Here is an 18,393-nt window from a genome sequence, read left to right on the forward strand (position 1 = left end):
GCATTCAGTAGTGGTGAAATAAAACCCCAGTGTGATAGCTGAGTGGCTTTGTGAGGGTAGCTGGCGTCRGAGGCAGCTGATCATACAAGAGGCTGATCCCTGTTGTGCACTGCAGTAGGAATCTCAGGAGAAAAATTTTCCCTTAACCAAATCCTTTGAGTCCACAGGCAGACAAGGAACAGCAGAAAGAGGAACGTTAAAGTGTCTCGTTTACTCGAATGGCTTTTAAAATTTGGACCATAGTTACAGGCATTTACAGGTCAAGATCTTTAACCGTTTCATTGCTGATGATTTTATCAGGAGCTTTCAACATATACGCTTATTCATTTTGGCCCATCTTCCCCAAAACTGCTTACTTTTCCAGTTTTGAGCCACAGAACCTAGACAGAGTAATTCTTGCCAATAGTTTGTGATTTAGTGAATTGAAGTATTTGCAGTTGCTAATTAAAAATATTAAGGGAGAGTTGTCTATGCCATGACTACAAATTGTCAGTATAGCACAGGCTCTTTTATTTTTGTGGGCACTCTATAAAACTTGGTCCAGCAGAGGCACGGGTAATTTGATTTAATAAGCTAATAAATATGTTTCAAATATGCTTACCGCAGGTCATAAAAACAGAAGGGTAGAGCCACAACACAGGAAAAGGAAAAATTATGCACATTAAAAAAATACTGATTTGGGAAAGAAATCCCTACTGACATGACCAGAATTCAACAGGAATTTCTATAAGTTAGAACAACATTTTCCCTTTTATCTGGTGGCAAAGTGCTTTCTGCAGTAAGAYCCCAGGATAAGTTATCCTCTATGACTGCGATAATAAGCTGTGTGGCTTCCCTTACTGAATGAGCAGAGAAGGGAGCAAAAYAAATGGTGTAGCTTTCCTTGTTGATTAATTTGACACTAATTTTATGTTGCCTGTAAACAGATGATTTCCAGTGGGCTGGCAAATAGATATAGAAATAAATTAAAATTTATTGTGGAGTGATGCCAAAGTCAAAAGTGGAAGTTAGAAATTTTGGCAGCTGAAGGAGTCTCGTCTGTCTTCTAGACCAAAGACAAAATGAGAGACTTGCAACMCCAAATTTCCAAGTCATAGAAGATGGGTGCTTCCATTAGAATAACAGGAAGTGACATCATTAACAATATAGACATTTAAATTGACATAATTAGTTTCTTGAAGTTAATAAGCCATCTGTGCAACAACAAGGGCGATGCTCACCTCTGACACTGTGGTTCCATCCATAGCGCAGGCTTATGCTCGGCTCACTTTCAGAGCCCTGCTTTGGACACGTGGAGCTCTTTGATTTCATCTCATAAAACCTGAGGAGCCGAAGGGTGCTTCAGCTGCTTGACTGAGATTCACAGCAAATTCTTGGGTAAGAATATGGTTCAATGGACACAAGAGTCTGAGGATACATCTCCAGTAAGAAGMACTTAGGTCTGGCTTTGGAAGGGTTCAAGTCTCTCCCCTCCTCTTATATATCTTTGTGGAGCCTTGTGCTCTTCCAAGCTCAGGTCAAAACTACAGAAGAGCTCAGGCATCAAAACAATAGCATTAGCAAAATCTGGAAGTTATTTGGTCAGAATCCTACTGTGCATGTTTTGTTTGTATTTGTGTAAAGTTATTCGGTTAAAGCTATTGCTTTTGGGGAAGGACACAATTAACAATAACAGCATCATTTGGCACCAAGCTGTACCTTGAAATGCCTCTAACAGAGTGATTATTTGGAGCAAACATCTCTGAAGTAAGAGCAGTGCCCTTGGCTGTCTGCATCTGACTATGAGTCTGTCAGTCAAGAAAGGATTAACACACTGCATTGCTGATAGAACAGGGAAGGGAAAGGAAAGGAAGTTTYATGACTCCTAATAATAACTTCATTTTATCTGTTTTAAATTGAACTGTTTCCTACTTCAACATTTATTATATATTTAGAAATTAAATGTTTAGTTTTCATCTTGAAATAAGAACTTTTAAAAAAGACAGAAAATTATAGCAGAATTTATTCAGGTTTGAGTGAAATGATTGCAGTTAAATGAATAGAACTTCTTTTCATTAGAAAAAAGTTCAAACTTAGCTATGTTTTCAATGCATTTTCAGCATCCTACCCAAGTTTAAAAATATGTTCTTTACTGAGCTCTGCCAGTAYCCTTCTCTGCATCGCATTAGGCAAAATAGGTGTGAGATCCCAGTACACATCACAACTAGTTTTAGAAATTATCTCCCTAGATCAAACTATCAAGAAAAACCACCCAAGCAGCTGGCATATTTGAATTTTTGATCTGAATTTTAGACCTCTGTTTTAAACTGGTAGAGGTAGTCTTGGCGCAGTTTCCATTCTGCTGTCGGCTGACTCAGGAATGCCACATCATCTCGATCTGATTTGAAGTTTTATRTGAAAAAATGTAAATATTTGTTAATGTGATTTATTAATGAAATTTTGAAATCTGCTTGATTTGAGTAGTCTCTGACTAGCTGATCAGCAGAAAAGTTTTGCATGCATACCTGTGTTAGCACTCCCTTTCAGAGGAAACGTGTCTATTGCAAGCTGGATCAAGTTTGGGAGATTGCACCTCAGGGGAGATGGTAATAACAGGAGATACTTTCAATATTCACTGCATCTAGGAAATTGTAAGATTAATGACCACAAGTGCAGAAAATGAGCATGAAATAATTTCACTTTCTGTGGGTTTAGTTTAGCTGGAAACAGAGCTGAAATGCAGCTGCTCTGCCTGTATCTATTTCAAGCACTGCTTTACCTGATGAAGACATGCTATTATGTGAAATGCTCCTGTCTATTAGAAATTAGTTAGGTAATAACTTTTTACAAGGGTGAAGGAGTTGCTTAACCCTGAAATCTTTTAACACATGGACTGTCAAAAAGATCTGCTTTTATCTCATTCTTTGAGAAGGCAGTTTTTTATGGAATATTTTCATTTGCTCAGGGTGTGGGTTCATTTTTTTTTTTTTTTTCAAACTCAGTGTCTGTGTGATGACAGAATTTATTTCATTCATTATTATTGCCACATATTGAAGCATTTTATTTTGATTCAGTAGACTATTTTTGTTTCCATAAATTACCCAGTCTGTTTCTCATACAAATGATGGGATGGATGCCTCTGGTGTTAAGGAAGATAAAAAGGGAAGGGAAGGAAAGATATATTTGAGATTACCTTTAGTGTCATGCAAGTTATTACCTAGCAGTCTGAGAAGAGTTTGCAGAAGTGTCTGATAAATATGTTTAGAACAAGCCTGTACTGGAACTAGAAGGGCAGCCRGTGAAGGTGCACATCCAGCTTTTGATTTTACCCATTTTCTCAAAATGCAGATGAATCACTTAGGGCAGAAATCCATCCTTTCCTAATCACTTTCTTAGTTTAATTTGTGTTGACCGACAAAGGGCACTGTGTTATCTTTTCTGAATAACTATTAGTGCCCTTGGTTTCAGCTTGTTGGTGTATCATTGGACTTGCTTCATATTTTGGGYACAAGCTGAGGAATCTCCTGCCTTTTTCCACACCATTGTGAGCAGAGGGTGTCGCCCATATTAGATGAATTGGCAGGAGGGAAATAAAGTCTGCATTTTTGTTTTGRCAGCATACACAGGCAAGAGACTGGGAAAGTCTCTCTTTGAGAGGACATCAGTGATGTGAGAAGGAGGGTATGCATGAGGTTTTTGATGTCATTCTTCAGTAGAGGGTAGTGCAGGGAGGTTGTAGCCAAAAAGCTCTGAACCTGCCCTTTGGTACCTGGGGCCATGTCCTATTACCACCAGTTTAAAGGGGCTTATTGTGAAAACTAAAACAAGTGCTTTTCCTGACAAATGAAAGGGAGAATTGATAGGGTCAGGAACTATCAACAAATTTGAGATAGGCATAAATGGGCTGTTTTTTCAAGTTTTCCTCTTGTTCTGTATCTTGGTTCTAACCTAATGATTCCAGGTACTGGAAGATTTTGCCAATTCTGAATGAAAGATAGTTTTACAGTTACAAAGCAAAATAYAAAACTTCTGGAGCATCTCCAGTGTGGGTTGAATCAGATGAAATGTTTAAAATCTAGAACACTCTTGGGTTTTCAGTTAAGGTTAAGACCAAATGTCTTGATATCTGTACTACAAACAGAACCTGAAACAGGAATTCTTACTTGCAAGATAATGTCTTTCTAAACCTTGGCTGTAACTTGTTGGTCTTATTCTTTTCAAAATCTAGTCCCAAGTGCAAACATACTGCTTGTTCTTTCTTTYCTCAAATGTATTGTGACATTTGCTTCTTTGAAGGAAAGAGGAAGACTGCCTTAATTAAAGAGAAAACTTTAATCACTCAGCAGCCTTGCAGTGGATGAATGTCAGYGTAATTTCACCTGAAAGTACTTGTGAAACCCAGCTTTTCCATTCTGCTGAGGCATTGCTACTGCCTGGGGGATTCTTTACTGAGTTTTTCAGACATGAAAACTTCATTGTGAATAGGAGGAGGTAATCTTATTAGTCAGGTAAAAGTAAMATACTTTAGGGAGACAGGCACACCTGGTGGTACCTGCACCAAACTGCATCAACCACCATCTAAATTAACTGGAAGAATTTGGTGTTTTCACATATGCATGAAAATAATTTATTCTTCATTTGTTAAAGGGACATTGCCAAGACTGGTAGGMCTAAAATTAGCTCTCCAGCTGTGTTTTGCTTTGCAGGCACGTGCATGTCTGTTCTGTTYCTGGAAGCAGCTGGGTGTTGAAATCCAAAAGAAACCTGCTCTGTGTGAAGCGCAGAAAGAATATATGATTTTTCAAGATTCCCTCCCTTTTGTTTGTTTTTCCTTACTTCCCCTACCTCTTTATGATGACAGCCTTTTCTGGCTGGAGACCAATCTCTTCGAAGTTTCTGAGTGTTACTTTTGCTTGGGAGGCGAGARCCTGAATGCTGAGGCCAAATTTTCACCCATCAGTCCAACATGCCAGCTACAGGATGTAAACTGCATAGCCTCCTCAGAGCATGCTCAGRATTAATTTCCAGCTTGGATTCATGMTTCTCCTTGGCAAATTCATGCCAGCATCTTCCAACTGAATGYCCAGCTTGATACTGAGAAAGGAACATGCAACTGGAAGAAGGAGGAATGTGGATTTATGATTACAGAGGAACTTTCCAGAAAGGCATTTTTGGCAGCCTACAGCCTGTCTTCAGAGATGAGACAAATAGATTTCTTAGACTTAGGAGAGCTGTTTTTAGTGGCATTATTAGATGACTGCAAACTAATTCTTGGCTCTTGAATTTTCACTCCATAGTGCTTGACCTGTTATGCTTTTAGTCWTATTTAGAAACAAGCAATTCTCTTTTTAGTGTGGAAATATGATTTCTATATACCCTAAACAGTATCCCAGTAGTGTCAGTGTGTCCTGGATGAGACTTCCTTCRTACGTGCACAGGAGTGAGGCTGAGGGCAGGTGAGGGCAGCATCTGAGAGAGATGGATGAGAACTGTCGTCCCACTGTCATCTTGTGATGTATTTTCAATTCTTTTTATTTCAGAAGGCACTTGGAAATGATCTTGAGGCTCAAAGTGTTATATAAGACCCCAAGGCTCTCCTTGGGGCTACTGTGAAGAGGTTTTCTGTCTCCATTCCTCTCTAATGATAATACCAGTGAAGTATCTAAGGCATAAAAGGAAAAGAATTTTTTCTTTTAATGTTAGAAGTTATTCAGACATTGYTCATAATAGAGGTAGGCCAGGCATGGCTGTCAGTAGACTTTGTAAAATTAAGTGTGATCCAGATTTTAACTGCTAACAGAACTAGTGAAAAGCTAGACAGCTAGAGATAGTTTTTCCATAGATCTATTTGCCCCTTGTGTAGCCAAATAGGAGAGAAACTRCACCCCTGACAAAATCTTATGAAAACTGAAATGCTGTGGACCCAACTGCCAAGTTCAGTTACAACTYAATGGAAGAGAATAAACATTGCACACCTGTAGCCAAAGTACATGGGAGGGTTTTTTCCTATGCTACTYCTGAGTTCACTAAAAGCTTATCATCTGTTTGCTTAGCTGCTGGTTCAATTTAGAATAATATTTAACTCTCAMAGAATCTAAACATCGATGAAACTTTAACTTGAAAATTGACAGTTCCTACTGTTTCCASACAGAAATGGAGGAAGATGGCCATCATATACTGCTCTTCAAGAGATTTACCAGCAAATATGTTTTATGAAAGGCTTGATAAAGTATCTGCTATTAACATTGTCAATATGGAGAAAGTGAAGTCAGAGAAATGGTAAACAGCCTGCCCAGATCTACYAGGAGTGGCAGACTGTGCTTCTGCAATATTGAAAGGTATCTGCTGCTAAATCAAAACCACAGGAGATCTATGGCAAAAATTGCTGAATCGGAGTTTATGTTTGATCCTGGCTTAAATTCACCGAAAAGATCCTGAAGGAGGTAATTTTCATGTGGACTTTGTGTAATCTCTGCTGTCCTGTGTCTGTTTGTCCTTCACCATGGACTTCCCACAGTCAGCTCAGTGACCATCTTTGCCTGTTCATCCTTGCCTCCCTTTTCCTTCCATAGATTCAAAGCAAGATCTGTGTTCCCAGATGCCCCATATATGTCATCTCCTTTGTATGTCAGCTCAAGTCTCTGTGACAGTCACGTTTTCACAAAAGTGCAAATCCCATGAGCATCCTACTTGGATTTTGCCTCATATATTCAGGAGTTTTATGTTGTTRCAGAGATAGAAGCTCCATTCCATTTTAAGGTGGGCTACAGCAGAGAAAAGGTGGTTCCATGAGCTTGCTCCATCCAGGGTTGGGGGTGACCTGCAGCCACCACAGAATGAAGCCAGGAAGTATTTACTGAGCTCAGGTGTTGCCTTCCTTGACATGGCAACACTCAGAGCAGGAGGAGAGACTGGAGCCAAGTGTGACTGGGAAGAGACCGGCACTCCTTCACTGGTACCTGCTTCATCTCACYAATTATGGCAACAAATCCTGCTCTCTATGCATCTCCACACCTTCCAGGGTTTTGAAGGGAGAAGGGACATAAGTGGTTGCCTTGTTGTATTTTAATAATATGGCCCTTTATGTCACAAGTGTATTTTACACTGCATTCAGCAGATAAATAGCCATTATAATTCCTAGGGTCTTCAAGGCAGTGCTTCAARCTGCTGTGGCTCCTGGGCTGACAGAGGGTCTCAGTCCTGACCACAAGACAGACAAAGCCAAAGAAAATAAGAGATCAGAGAAGAGATGCAAAGAAGATGTTTTATTGCTTTGAAGCCAATTCATGTACAATTTCACAGCATGGCAAGGAGGAATCAAGGCTTTGGCATAAAATCACCATCCAAGGATGTCTCCTRAGCTCTGATCTTCTCAGTCATCATGGGCAAATAAATAAACTGAAGCTGTCACAAGCGATGGCTGTCATTCAACTTGGTCTGCTCCAAGCTGAGCCTGCTCCCGCCCAACACCATCTGCCTCCTCTGGCCTTGCAAACAGCCTGCAGGGCACAGCAAGGTCTTCACTGGGAAAGATGGGCTGGATATTCACCTGAGGGTGACAACCTGTTCAGGTACCCAAGCTGCTCAGAAGTTCTGTGGCGAAGCAGCAGCTGCTTGGGCAGTGAGAGAAGCAGGTGGTTGGCATCGATGGTGAATGGCTCTGAGAGAGCTTCAGCAAGTGCTGCTCACCCTTAACAAGGACAGCAGTGGCAGGGTGGTTCTGCTGTCTCACACAGAGCCAACTCCAGAGGATCCTGGCCAGTTCAGCCAGCATCCATCAGGCCTGCATGCCCCACAGAGCCATGCTGGCTCTGATGCCTGTGGTTATCCTCTGAAAGGCCCCAGAGATCCWAGGCTGCCTGTTGATTATGTACCACTCCTTGCTGGAGGAGGAGAAGGAGGGGAAAAGTTTTCCATCCATTGTGGTGACACACCAATGGAACCCCATGGAAACAAAGCCTTCTCTGACCTCCTGAATCCCACTGGGGGAGGACTGCGGGATGTTCATGCGCATGTGCCAAACACCTCCTGAGCCATCCCATGTGAGTCTGACTTCCTAATCCTAAACTYATTATTTGCAGCTCAGGGGTGGAAGCGCATGGCTGCCAGCTCCCAAATGACTGAGTCCCAGTTCAGCCCACTCGGGACTCTCTGATCCTCTCGAGGTGGATTGCATCTTCTGCCCCATAAAAGGAGTGACCTCACCACGGTTCAGGCTGAGTGTGTCTCTCCCTCCCCTGGCAGKGCTCCCAGATTACAGCATGACCCTCAGCTATGAGTCACCTCTTTTCTCACCAGCCCAGACGCTGCACAGAGCAGGCAGTTGCTCATCTGCGCCAATGCTGRGAATTTACTGCGGCAAAGTGAGTGCRGCCTGCAGTGACTCCTTCTCTGCAYGTGACCTTTCTGACTTTTGCTGGTCCTCCTATGTAGAGCATCTTTGTGCAACTGCTTCCCCAAGCATGGACTGGCAGCAGTGCTTGGGAGGAGAGAGGGAAAATCCCATGGAGCTCTTGCAGTGCCAAGAAACAAGTGACAGGCAGGTGCTGACCACACAATGGGGTTTTCCATGGACTATCTTCTAGGGATAACACCTGGCAGTTTGCCCCTGCCCTGCTGGCTAGAATCAATAGTTTATACTGGGCAGTGACGTTGGTGTGAGTGCTCCTTCCATGCATCAGTGGAGATGAGTAGGGTCAGCACAACCGGTGCCCACTGCGCCTGATCATCCTGCAGAGCCCAGTGGGGAGCATCCAGGCTTGGGGGGAAGGCAGGCAGGCCGTTGAGGGGGTTGCCAGCTTTGTACTCTCCGTCAGACACGTGCKTGCCCTCTGAGCCCTTTGGTTCCCAGTTCCAAGCCAGAGAATCTGATTTTGAGAGCAGTGCCAGTACTGCCTCTGGTATCAGTTTTGCTGCGTTCATCCAAGTGTCTGCTCCGGGACTGGAGGTGTGGGCAGTGCCCGGGTGATCCCAGGCGCAGGCAGGGGCACCAGGCAGCCACAGGGCTGARACCCGGCTCCTGCCACCTCTGCCGGCCGGGATGCACATCCAGAGAAGTGAATCAGCAGCACGGGGATGCACAGTCATGAGAGAGCTGACTCCTCCTTAGAGGGCTAGGAGGATGCCGGGTTTGAGGAAAGGCAACTTCAAAGTGCCACTTCTGCTCTCTGCTTGTTTCTACACCTGTGTGCTTCCAGCACTTTCAAAGGAGAAAGAACTAGCCYCAAACTCTGTGGTTTGCTTCGGTTTTTTTGTTTCCTCTCTTCCAGAGCTGTGTTCCTCCTATGTCGTCTGGTTTAGCGTTTTGCCAGCTTGGCTAAGTATCTTGTAAGGAAATCATTTATAATAAAGCTAGTATGCTGGGGTTTATCATTTATAAGTGTGGGTCAGGGTTTAGTTCACTGTGTTAAACTCTCCATGCTGCATGTGATTTTTCAAGCTTTGTCAGGAACAAAAAGTTCTGGGGATGTGCAAAGCATGACTGCATGGTTTCCATGGAGACTCTGCTAGTTAGGCTGTGGAAATCCTGAAAAGGCCAGAGGATGACTGACAATACAAGGTCTTAGCGGCTGATCTGAAGAGCCAGACTGAATTAATGAGATTTTTCACAGAGAGTTATTAGCAAGGCTAGCACGGTGTGGCACTTAGGCCTCTTTCGTTTTCTCAGCTGCAGTCTTGGAAAACAGAAATGGAAATATTTAATTGCTGTTTTTTAAGCCCTTTTAAGATTATTTCAACCTATAACATTTTAAGAAGGTAATGAAAAGCAGGTTTGTTTGCTTTTTTTTGTCATTCGGTTACTGTTATTACTGTAGTTTTTGGTGGCAGTTGCCCTTTATCTGTACAGAGATGGGAAATTCAATAATACTTATTACATTGAGCAGTTAATTCCCACATACTGTGAACACATTACTGTTCAAAGTAGGTTATCTCGAGTTCCATTTAGAGCCAAGCACGAGATACCATGGCTTTATATCTCCTAGGGCCATATTAATTATTTATTAGTGACTGCTAATACAAACTGTTAACTCTGGCTAGTAATAGTTTGTTCATTTATCCATCACTTACTGCTTCTTGCCTGTTTTTGCCTACCCTCTTTCAACAGTCTGCTCAGGCTGTGAATTTGTGTATATTTTTTGACCCAATTAAAACAACCCCAAAACTATTATCAGTCTGAGGTGCTGAGTTTTGTTCAGGACCCAACTTTCCTGGAAGTTTTGCAGGGCCTGAAGGGCAGGATTTAACTAGACCATTAACAGGTGGATGGTCAGTAATTAGAGGGAGATGTCTTTTCTTCGACAGTGAACTAAACGGATGTGTCTGCCTGTTTCTGGTAGRAGTAGCCTGTTTGCTGTTTCATTTTCAACTCATTCAACAAAAAAGTGTTTGAATGCTCTCCTCCTTTCCCCGGAAAATGCTGTATCTGCTGAAATCAGCACAGCTGGTACAGCAAAGAGGCATGTTGGGGACTGCAATTTCTTATTGGTTTGCACAAGTGCACATGTCCATATGTTTCTGGGAGATGTAAAACCATAATGTTGCTGCTGAGTAATCCACAACAAAAGCACATGCGGGCTGCAATCCTTGGATTCCTGTACAGTAGACTAATCCACTTAATCTTGCTGTTCGCTTCTCTGGCTGGAATTTCACAGTCCCTTTTGATTTACTGGTTTGTAAATCTCTGATTAAGTGCCTGCGGGGTGGGGGTGGGGGGAGAGGATGTCATCTCTGAAGCCCCCTCTTTTCTCTCAAATGGTTTTATGGGAAGGAAATGTGTAAGTTGAAGTGGGGGTTAGCTGGTTTATTTGGCCATCATTTTGTCATCATCTTATGATTGTTAAAAATATTTGTTCAGTAGTTTTCTCTGTTCTCAGCTGTTCAGTGCATGGTCAATGTCTCTTTTTGCCACATGACAACATTTCCACTCCYCAAGCTTCACAATTTTCTTAGTATTCTTTTTTTCCTGTTCTAGTTGTGTTTTCAAACAGATGCTGAGACACATCAAAGTTTTCTTTTCTATTTGTGCACCAATAGTTATTGACAAACACAGAACRCAGGACCTGGATGTTGGTTGTGAAGCAAATTCCCAGAAACCTGCTGTTTTGGAGGAGGCATGCATATGAATACAAGATAAATCCCTAGCTAAGCAGGCAGATAAATGAGAGAGCTTGGCTTCAGAAGGTGATCAACTGATACAAGTATCAATTTAGGACCTGTCCTTGAAATGTAAAACTAYTAGTAAATAATAGAGGTGGCTCACCTGGCTTAATGAGTCATAAAGGATGGGAAATTAAACAGCGAGCTCCCAAAATAAACCCTCCATTAAAAAYAATAAGTTGCCACACCCTGCTGCATCCTCAGCCCCTGTGAGCGCCCTGCTTTTGTGAGTGTCGTGGCTGTGAGCAAGGCTGTCCCCAGGCAGGGTCCCGCGTCCAGCACGCAGCTGCTCCGCTCTGCGCAGCTCTGACTCACAGCCAGTCCTCCCSCTGCGTGCTGCGTGCTGCTGAGATGACTCCCTGCCGGAACATGAGGACACTTTCCAGCTCATAGGAAAATTCCTCCGCAGCCCCACACTGCCTTTGACAGCCTCGAAGGAGGATGAGCTTCAGGTCGCTGCCTTCCTCTCCCTCCTGCAGTCACACATCCCACTGAGCATCTTATGGGTGTCCCCAAACAGCACTGCTGGTAGGAAGGATCTATCACCGGAGTCAGATGTAACAATCCATCAAAAATTATTCAGAACAGGTCTGAAGAAGTGAGCAGGCAAAGAAACAAACATATGGGCTACCTGACAACAGTGTTGGGAGTAGCTTTTCTCAGACAGAAAGGATAAAATCTCCCATACTCTCCAGGGTGTCCAGAGACATTTACAATTAGATCCAAATTGGGTTTAGGCAAGATTTAAGTCTGAATTGCCTAGACTCGGGTCTGAAGATCCAAGTCCYGTGAACTAACCTCAGCCCAAAGTGATGAGAACTGCACGAGAACAACCTCTCTCACAGYGCTCCTGCCATCTGGGCTGGTGCCAGGTCCCAGGGCGTGGAGACACAGCCTGCTCCCAGGATGRACCATGCTGGTGGGATTTCAGCTGCATCTGAATGGGAAGTTTCTAAACTTTGGCTGTAAACCAGAGCTAAAGCCACTGGGGCAAAGTCAGGCCCTTGGGTATCAAGCTGATTTTATTCAAAAACTTGGAAGTTTTTCTTATGGTATTTTGGCTTTAGCATGCCTGAAATGCTCAGACGAATTATTGGGAATGCTGTGAATCTCACCACCCGTACTGTTAACCTCCTACAGTCAACACAACCTCAGTCATCCTTTTGAAAGGGCTCCCTGGTAGGATTGTTGCAGCTAAAAGAGAAAGTCAGATAAGAAGCAAYGGGCAGTCAGTGGAAAGAAATAGTGTCTCAGGAGGGTATTCCCACAGTGAATTGATAAGAAGGGTGATAGCTAAATGCCACCTGAACTTTGGGTTCAAGATGTGGAGCAGATAAGTGAAACACAGTGACTCAAAGGCAATAAATCTCCTGTTCCAGACAAAATTAATCCAAGGCTGTCACAGGAGGCTAGAGAGGAAATTTGGAAACCCCTTCAGAGTGAATGTCTGCCAGACTTGGAAAGATATACATTGTGCTATGACCTGTCAGTCTGCATGAGCCCATGTTGCTGGGGTGCAAGCCAGACCCTTTGGTTTTTTGTCCCTCGCAGTGCAGACAGTGCTGCTAACAAAGGATAATACAGGAACTCACAGAAAAAGTGTTTTCCATCCAGGCATGTAGCTACTTTTAAATAAGCTTAAGTACAAGTGGGCAARGGAGAAAATATGCGGCAGCAAGGTAAGACTTAGTGTGATGCCAGCTGGTTTAATCAAAGCCTCTCTCCGAGTGTGCCCACACTGAGAAATGAGCGCTTGCTTTCACAAGGCTAAGGCTGACCCGTGCCCTGCTGTTCCTGTGAGCGTGTTACAGCCTCCCAGCCTGCTGCCCATCTGCTGGTCTCTCCTGCTAGGCTTAGACAGGGACAGATCTTTGAGTTCTGCTCATGTCAAGGCAGCTGAATGGTTTGATGTCACTCTTTCATGACCTGCAGTGCTTGGTGGCACTACAGGCTCGGCTGATCCCCACAGTGTGACCCACTGGGTCTCAAGGAGATTCTGAGTGGGTTTCTGCAGACTTACCAGCCCCCCACCACCTCCCCAGCGTCTGTGTCTGCCACTCCTGCGGGCTGGGAGGTGGCTCAGGGGACGAGGGTTATCTTTGCCACTATCAGGGCTACAGGCTTTGTTTATTTTTAGATTACTTTGTAAAGTCTGGACAGAGAGATGAAAAGAGCCAGCCTAAAGAGGTCTGTGCATGCCAGACTGTCTTGTTTGTGCTCTGGCTCTGAAAACACAGGACAGGGATGTGCGAAGGGATGGGCTCCATCTAGCCAGATTGATTAAAGATGGCTCTGCCCAAGTTTTGAGTGGCAGATGTAATACGCGGGTGGGCTCTGATTCATTTCGGTGCACAGGCAGCCAGGCTCTGCCAAATCCTCTGCTTGAGCCAAGCTGATGGATGTTGAGCTTAAGAAGATAGACCCACCAGTGTAGCCTGTTGTTCCAGTAGAAACTCTTAGAGAGCAAGTATTTTCACCTGGGAAATGCTGAAAACGCCTTGTGAGAAGTTCAGCTCATCTAGAAATGCCCTTTGGTGGGGGTGAGCTGTGCAATGGGGGTGGGCCTGAGCTCCAGGCYATTTAATGAACAGGGAAAAACCTTTTTCATCATCCTGCATTATGTATGTATAGTACAGGGAATATTTCAAAAGTGTGCAGTTCATTGTCATTCAAAGGCCAAATTTAAATTGCTGCTTTCTCCCTGGCTCTGGTGTTTCAGAGCTTGCTGGGGATGACGAGAGGGACCCTGGTAGCTCTGAGACCTTTYGGTTCTCCCCCTCAGCACAAAAAGGTGCGACACAGGGAGGGAGAAAAGCCACCCTCCCTGCCCTCCTCCCAGGTGCGGCAACAGCAGCTCTCTTGCTGATGGTCACTGAGTTTACTGACTGCTAACAAAGTGGAGGGAGAAGTGGCTTTCAGTGATATCCATACAAAAATGAATGTGTGAAAACCACTGGCCATTTTTAAAGAATTCTGCCCTGCCTCCTTCCCCTCCCCCTGTCTCAGATTCAAGCATCATCCTGACTGAGGTGGGGTGTTTTATGTCTGTATRTGGTGGTTGTTGGGTTTTTGCAGCAGTGAAGTTAATAAAGATGGATATCAGCAACAAACTGTCAAGTCCTGAGCTGGAGAGATTTTTCACTCACTGAAATAGACCAGGGAAAATAAATAATCCAAGAAGTGGTAGAGTTTGTAAATATTGGCATGTACAAGCAAGGAAAGAAAAGTCAGGCAAAATTAAAAATGGGTTGGGGATTGCTATTTTTCAGGTTATTTCTTGGGGTGAAACACCCCCCCCCCCCCAAAAAAAAAAAAAAATTACCTGGTATCCTGTCTAGGACAGAATTAATATTCTTCAATTAGAAGGTTTTAAGTGTTTGAAGGGCCATGTTGCTCTTTCTCCAAGACAGCATCTCTATCAGAGGGTCAGTCTTCCTTTCCAGTCTTTGGGACCACAGTGAGCAATTGGACCTTCATCCCTGTGATATCTATAGGAATACCCATGACAGGGAACACTAGGGAAACAGGAAAGAAATGCAAAGTGAGAAGCAGAAGAGATCAGAGGAAGGCCACTCGTTACCCTAATTTGTCACCAGAAAGATGTCCACAAGAATACCTTTTACCCTCAACTGAGGTCCAGGCCTTCTGCCCAGTGGCTTTGCTAGTGCATTTCTTGGCCCTAGCTCACACAGAGGGAGATGCAGAGCTGCACAAGTCCCACTAGCTGTTGTTCCCTCTCTCATGCAGGTGACAGTTTTGGCTCCCTGGGGTCTRCCACCCTGACACATGGCTGCCACAYACCAGCTAACTAGCTAAAAACATCTTTAAGACACTTCCTGTTTGGTTTTGTTTTCCTCTGCCTTCTTCAAACCTCTAAGAAACTAGGCTTCTAAGAAACTAGGCTTCTAAGAAACTACAGGTTTAGCATCTGTTAACTCATCCACTGGCTGACTGTTTTTTTTAAATTGGTTTGTTGCCCAAATCCTCCTTTCTTCAAGCCAGTTTCTCATCTTTGTGACTGGAGGAGAGTTTGCATTGCTGCCCTGCCTGTACACACTCTGGAAAAGCTCCAGACCTTTGAATGTTGCAATCATATGAAGAGCAAGCCAGTGATGTGTCATTAAAGAGGAGCTCTTATTGCAGTCTTTTYGAGAGGGGAAATCTTTTCGTTCCACCCTGTCCTAACGTAACAGAGTGCCAGTGGGCATAAATGGCAATGCTGCAGTAGCCAGTAGGGTTTCAGCCTCTMGTTTCACCTTAGTGGTCAAGTTGCTCCAATTATGGTAGGTGGAAATGAGGTTATTTGGGATGGCGTTCTTACAAGGCAGGCAGAAAAGTCTAAATAAAAAAAGTGTTTGCAGACACCTATTAACGGAAGGGAAAGGCTAATGATCTTTAATTATTTCAGACCCAGACAGTTAAGGCASATGTACATCATCAGTCTTCTAAGAATGTCTTGGGGACACAGCCAAGACAGTATTTTTTTTCCTCCTATCATTGCTGGTTTAATATCTGCACTGGTGCACATGCAAAAGAATGATACGAAACTTGCACTTTCCAGTTCAAGTCCCTGTAAATGACTCCCCCTTGGAGATTGTTAGAAATGGAATGGGGTTATTGTAGTACATGGGAATCAGTACTTCAATGCATGTGCCAGGAAGGCAAAGGTGGGTTGACCCAGCCTCTCTTAAGTGAGGGAAACTATGGGGTTGAGCTGAGCAGCTAGTGGAAATAAAAAGAAAAACTAATTCCAAGCAGGCCCCAGTGAGCATGTTTTTATCCAAAAAGCAATCAGAGAGAGGAATATGACCTACCAGATGGAATTGCTGAGGCAGAGGTGAAAGTTAAAAACAACAATAACGAAACCCGATCAAGTATAATTTTGACAGAATGAAGACATTAGACAGAAAAGGCCCCAGCAGGCAAGTTTGGCTCATCCTAAGCCAAATATTTCGTCTGCTTTCAGAAGACCCCAGGAGAAAGCCATGCCACAGCACCATAAGATGCTGAGGCTTGAGAAGCAGGCTGATGCTGCAGTGCCTGCAGCCCGGAGGTGGGGCTGAGGCTTGCTGGTAGCAACCTTCCCGGGCTGCTGGGCCAGGTAGTGGGAAGAGCTGCTATGCCTCTCCTCCTTACCAAGGCCTCTGAAAAGAGGGACTGGAAGAGCTGGGATCTAAGTCGCACTCCAGTCTTCCCTGTTACAGTATTTCCCAGCATGGCCCCTATTAGCTATTGGGAAATTCCATGGAGACACACCAGACATGGATTTAATTCTGAACCCTCCTTCTGCTGTAAAAGGGATTTTGTGTGCTAAAGGAAATTTAGGCCCACTTTAAGACTCTCAATGCTGCCCAACAGATATGAGAGCCTAAATGTAAAACACAATCTGACCTTCTGTGCCTATAATTTTGGTCTGTCTTTTAGAGCCATTAATGATTGACAAATTCACCAGGAAAAGTAGAAAAATGAACTGGAGCCTCTGTGAGGAAAGTGTGCTGGAAATAGAGGATCATGTTTTTAAAATGTGCMGAATGTTTGGTTTGCTGTTGCTGTTTTGCACAGTGTGGCTGGCTATGGGTGCCCCGGATGGCCGCTGGCACGACTGCGGGAGCACAGAGGGGACTGAGGAAGTGTTGGCTCTGCTGGAGGAGGTGGCAGGAAGTGCAAGGGTGAAGCCACAGCAATGTGCGGAGCTCTGTCAGCTCTGCAATAACGGGGTTGTCTGCTCGAGCTTGGCTACATACCAAATCAGGGTTTTATGGTGTGAGTTCATCTGCTGGCTTTTCCCTGTACGTGATGYAATGCTCCTTGCGAGTGCGAAATTTATTACACCCAGCTCTGGAGTGGGTACGTGTAGTCAGAGCCAGCCTCAGAAAGTTTGGAAACAGCTTCTCGATCTCTTTTGCATCCCTTTGGCTGACCTATGACATAACCGCTCCCTCCTTCGGCTCCCCCTTCCCYGCCTGCCCCCTCCTCCTCCTCCCTCTCCCAACGGTTTGTCAAACTGTCTTGCCTTTATCTCCCCTCACAGGCTTCTCGACAAGTCGCAGGATGATTTATGCCCTGATAACTTCTGCTTTTAAAGGCTGGRCTAAGAAAAGCAGCCTTTGTGAAAACAACTTTTGCGGGAGGCGCGGGGAAACCCACCCGTCATTGTGCCCGGCAGGCGAAAGCACCATCTCAGCAGAGATGCCAGGAAGGCAGGGCCAAGGGCTGCCTCCTTCATCATCTTCATCCTCATCGGGCAGCCAGAGGGATGTGGTGCAGGGAGGACGGGGGAGGAGGGGTAGGAAAGCCTGGGCTGGCGAGTGCCAGCAGCTGAAGGAGCACAGGGTGTGTATCATCACACATTTCCCCCGTGTCTCTGTCCCTGTGTGCCCTGCTCAGCACCCTCAGAGCTGGAGCCTTGTGCGCCTTGGCTGCAGCTGGGGGAACCAGCACGGTGCCTTCGGGCTGTTGGTGTAAGGCCTGTGCTTTGCTGAYGGGGGAAAATACTTTATCATTATGATACTGCTTTCAGCATTTTATCTACAAGCTCCTCAGTGCTGGGTCTGCAAGGAGGCCAGGGATGATGCAGGCGACTGGGCCTGTCATCCTGCTGCACTCGCCACGGCGTTAGGCAGACCAGAGCTGTGAAAACACATGGCTCTCTGCCCTTCTTTAATTTCTGGCCATGAGGTTTGCCCCAGCCCAACCCCACTGCAGGGAGGCAGGCAGCARCCTGGAGACATCTGTGCTTGCATTATGGGCCTGCCCAGCTAAATGSTGCTGGAACTTCGGCGATCCACCCTGGCAGTTCAGATGTGGGCACAGCTGTGGGCATGGACTGTGTTTTTGCGTTTTAAGCACCATGGAGTTAAACCCTAAAATCAGCTCCTACTTCAAAGCACTCCCACTGTAATTACAAGGCCAGGAAAAATGAGGTGGGCACTGGCAAACATAGAAAGCATAGGAATATTTTTGCAAGATCTAACATATTTAAATTCTTACCCGGTGAGTTTATAATTTTATTTTGCAGCTAGGAGTGAGAAGATTTTTTWACGTGGGTCTGAAACCATTTTACCTTCCTGAACAAAAGAAAGCAAGCCATTCCACAACTAAGGCCAGCACACTGAGTTTCCTGGGGTGGAAAAATCATGAACAAATAAAAATCAGGTGTTGAAATGAAAGCAAAATCTTTACTTTAACTGAAACCTTTGCAATTAATACAATGAACACAGAGCAGGGAACAGTTTAGATTTATGTAAAGATTTTTTG

At 44.4% G+C, this 18,393-nt stretch overlaps 1 long non-coding RNA gene across 1 annotated transcript in view; it reads left to right on the forward strand.

The window, feature by feature from the left end:
- The first annotated feature begins 1,201 nt into the window (after positions 1-1,201).
- Positions 1,202-18,393, forward strand: part of LOC130573123 (uncharacterized) — a 60,129-nt gene continuing 42,937 nt past the window's right edge. The window contains exon 1 of the long non-coding RNA XR_008965298.1: positions 1,202-1,377. This is a non-coding gene — a long non-coding RNA (uncharacterized LOC130573123). The remainder of the gene's footprint in view (positions 1,378-18,393) is intronic.

This window comes from Malurus melanocephalus, unplaced genomic scaffold (genome assembly GCF_030028575.1).
Source record: "Malurus melanocephalus ecotype Western Australia unplaced genomic scaffold, MMel_1.1 scaffold_51, whole genome shotgun sequence".
Lineage (NCBI taxonomy): Eukaryota > Metazoa > Chordata > Aves > Passeriformes > Maluridae > Malurus > Malurus melanocephalus.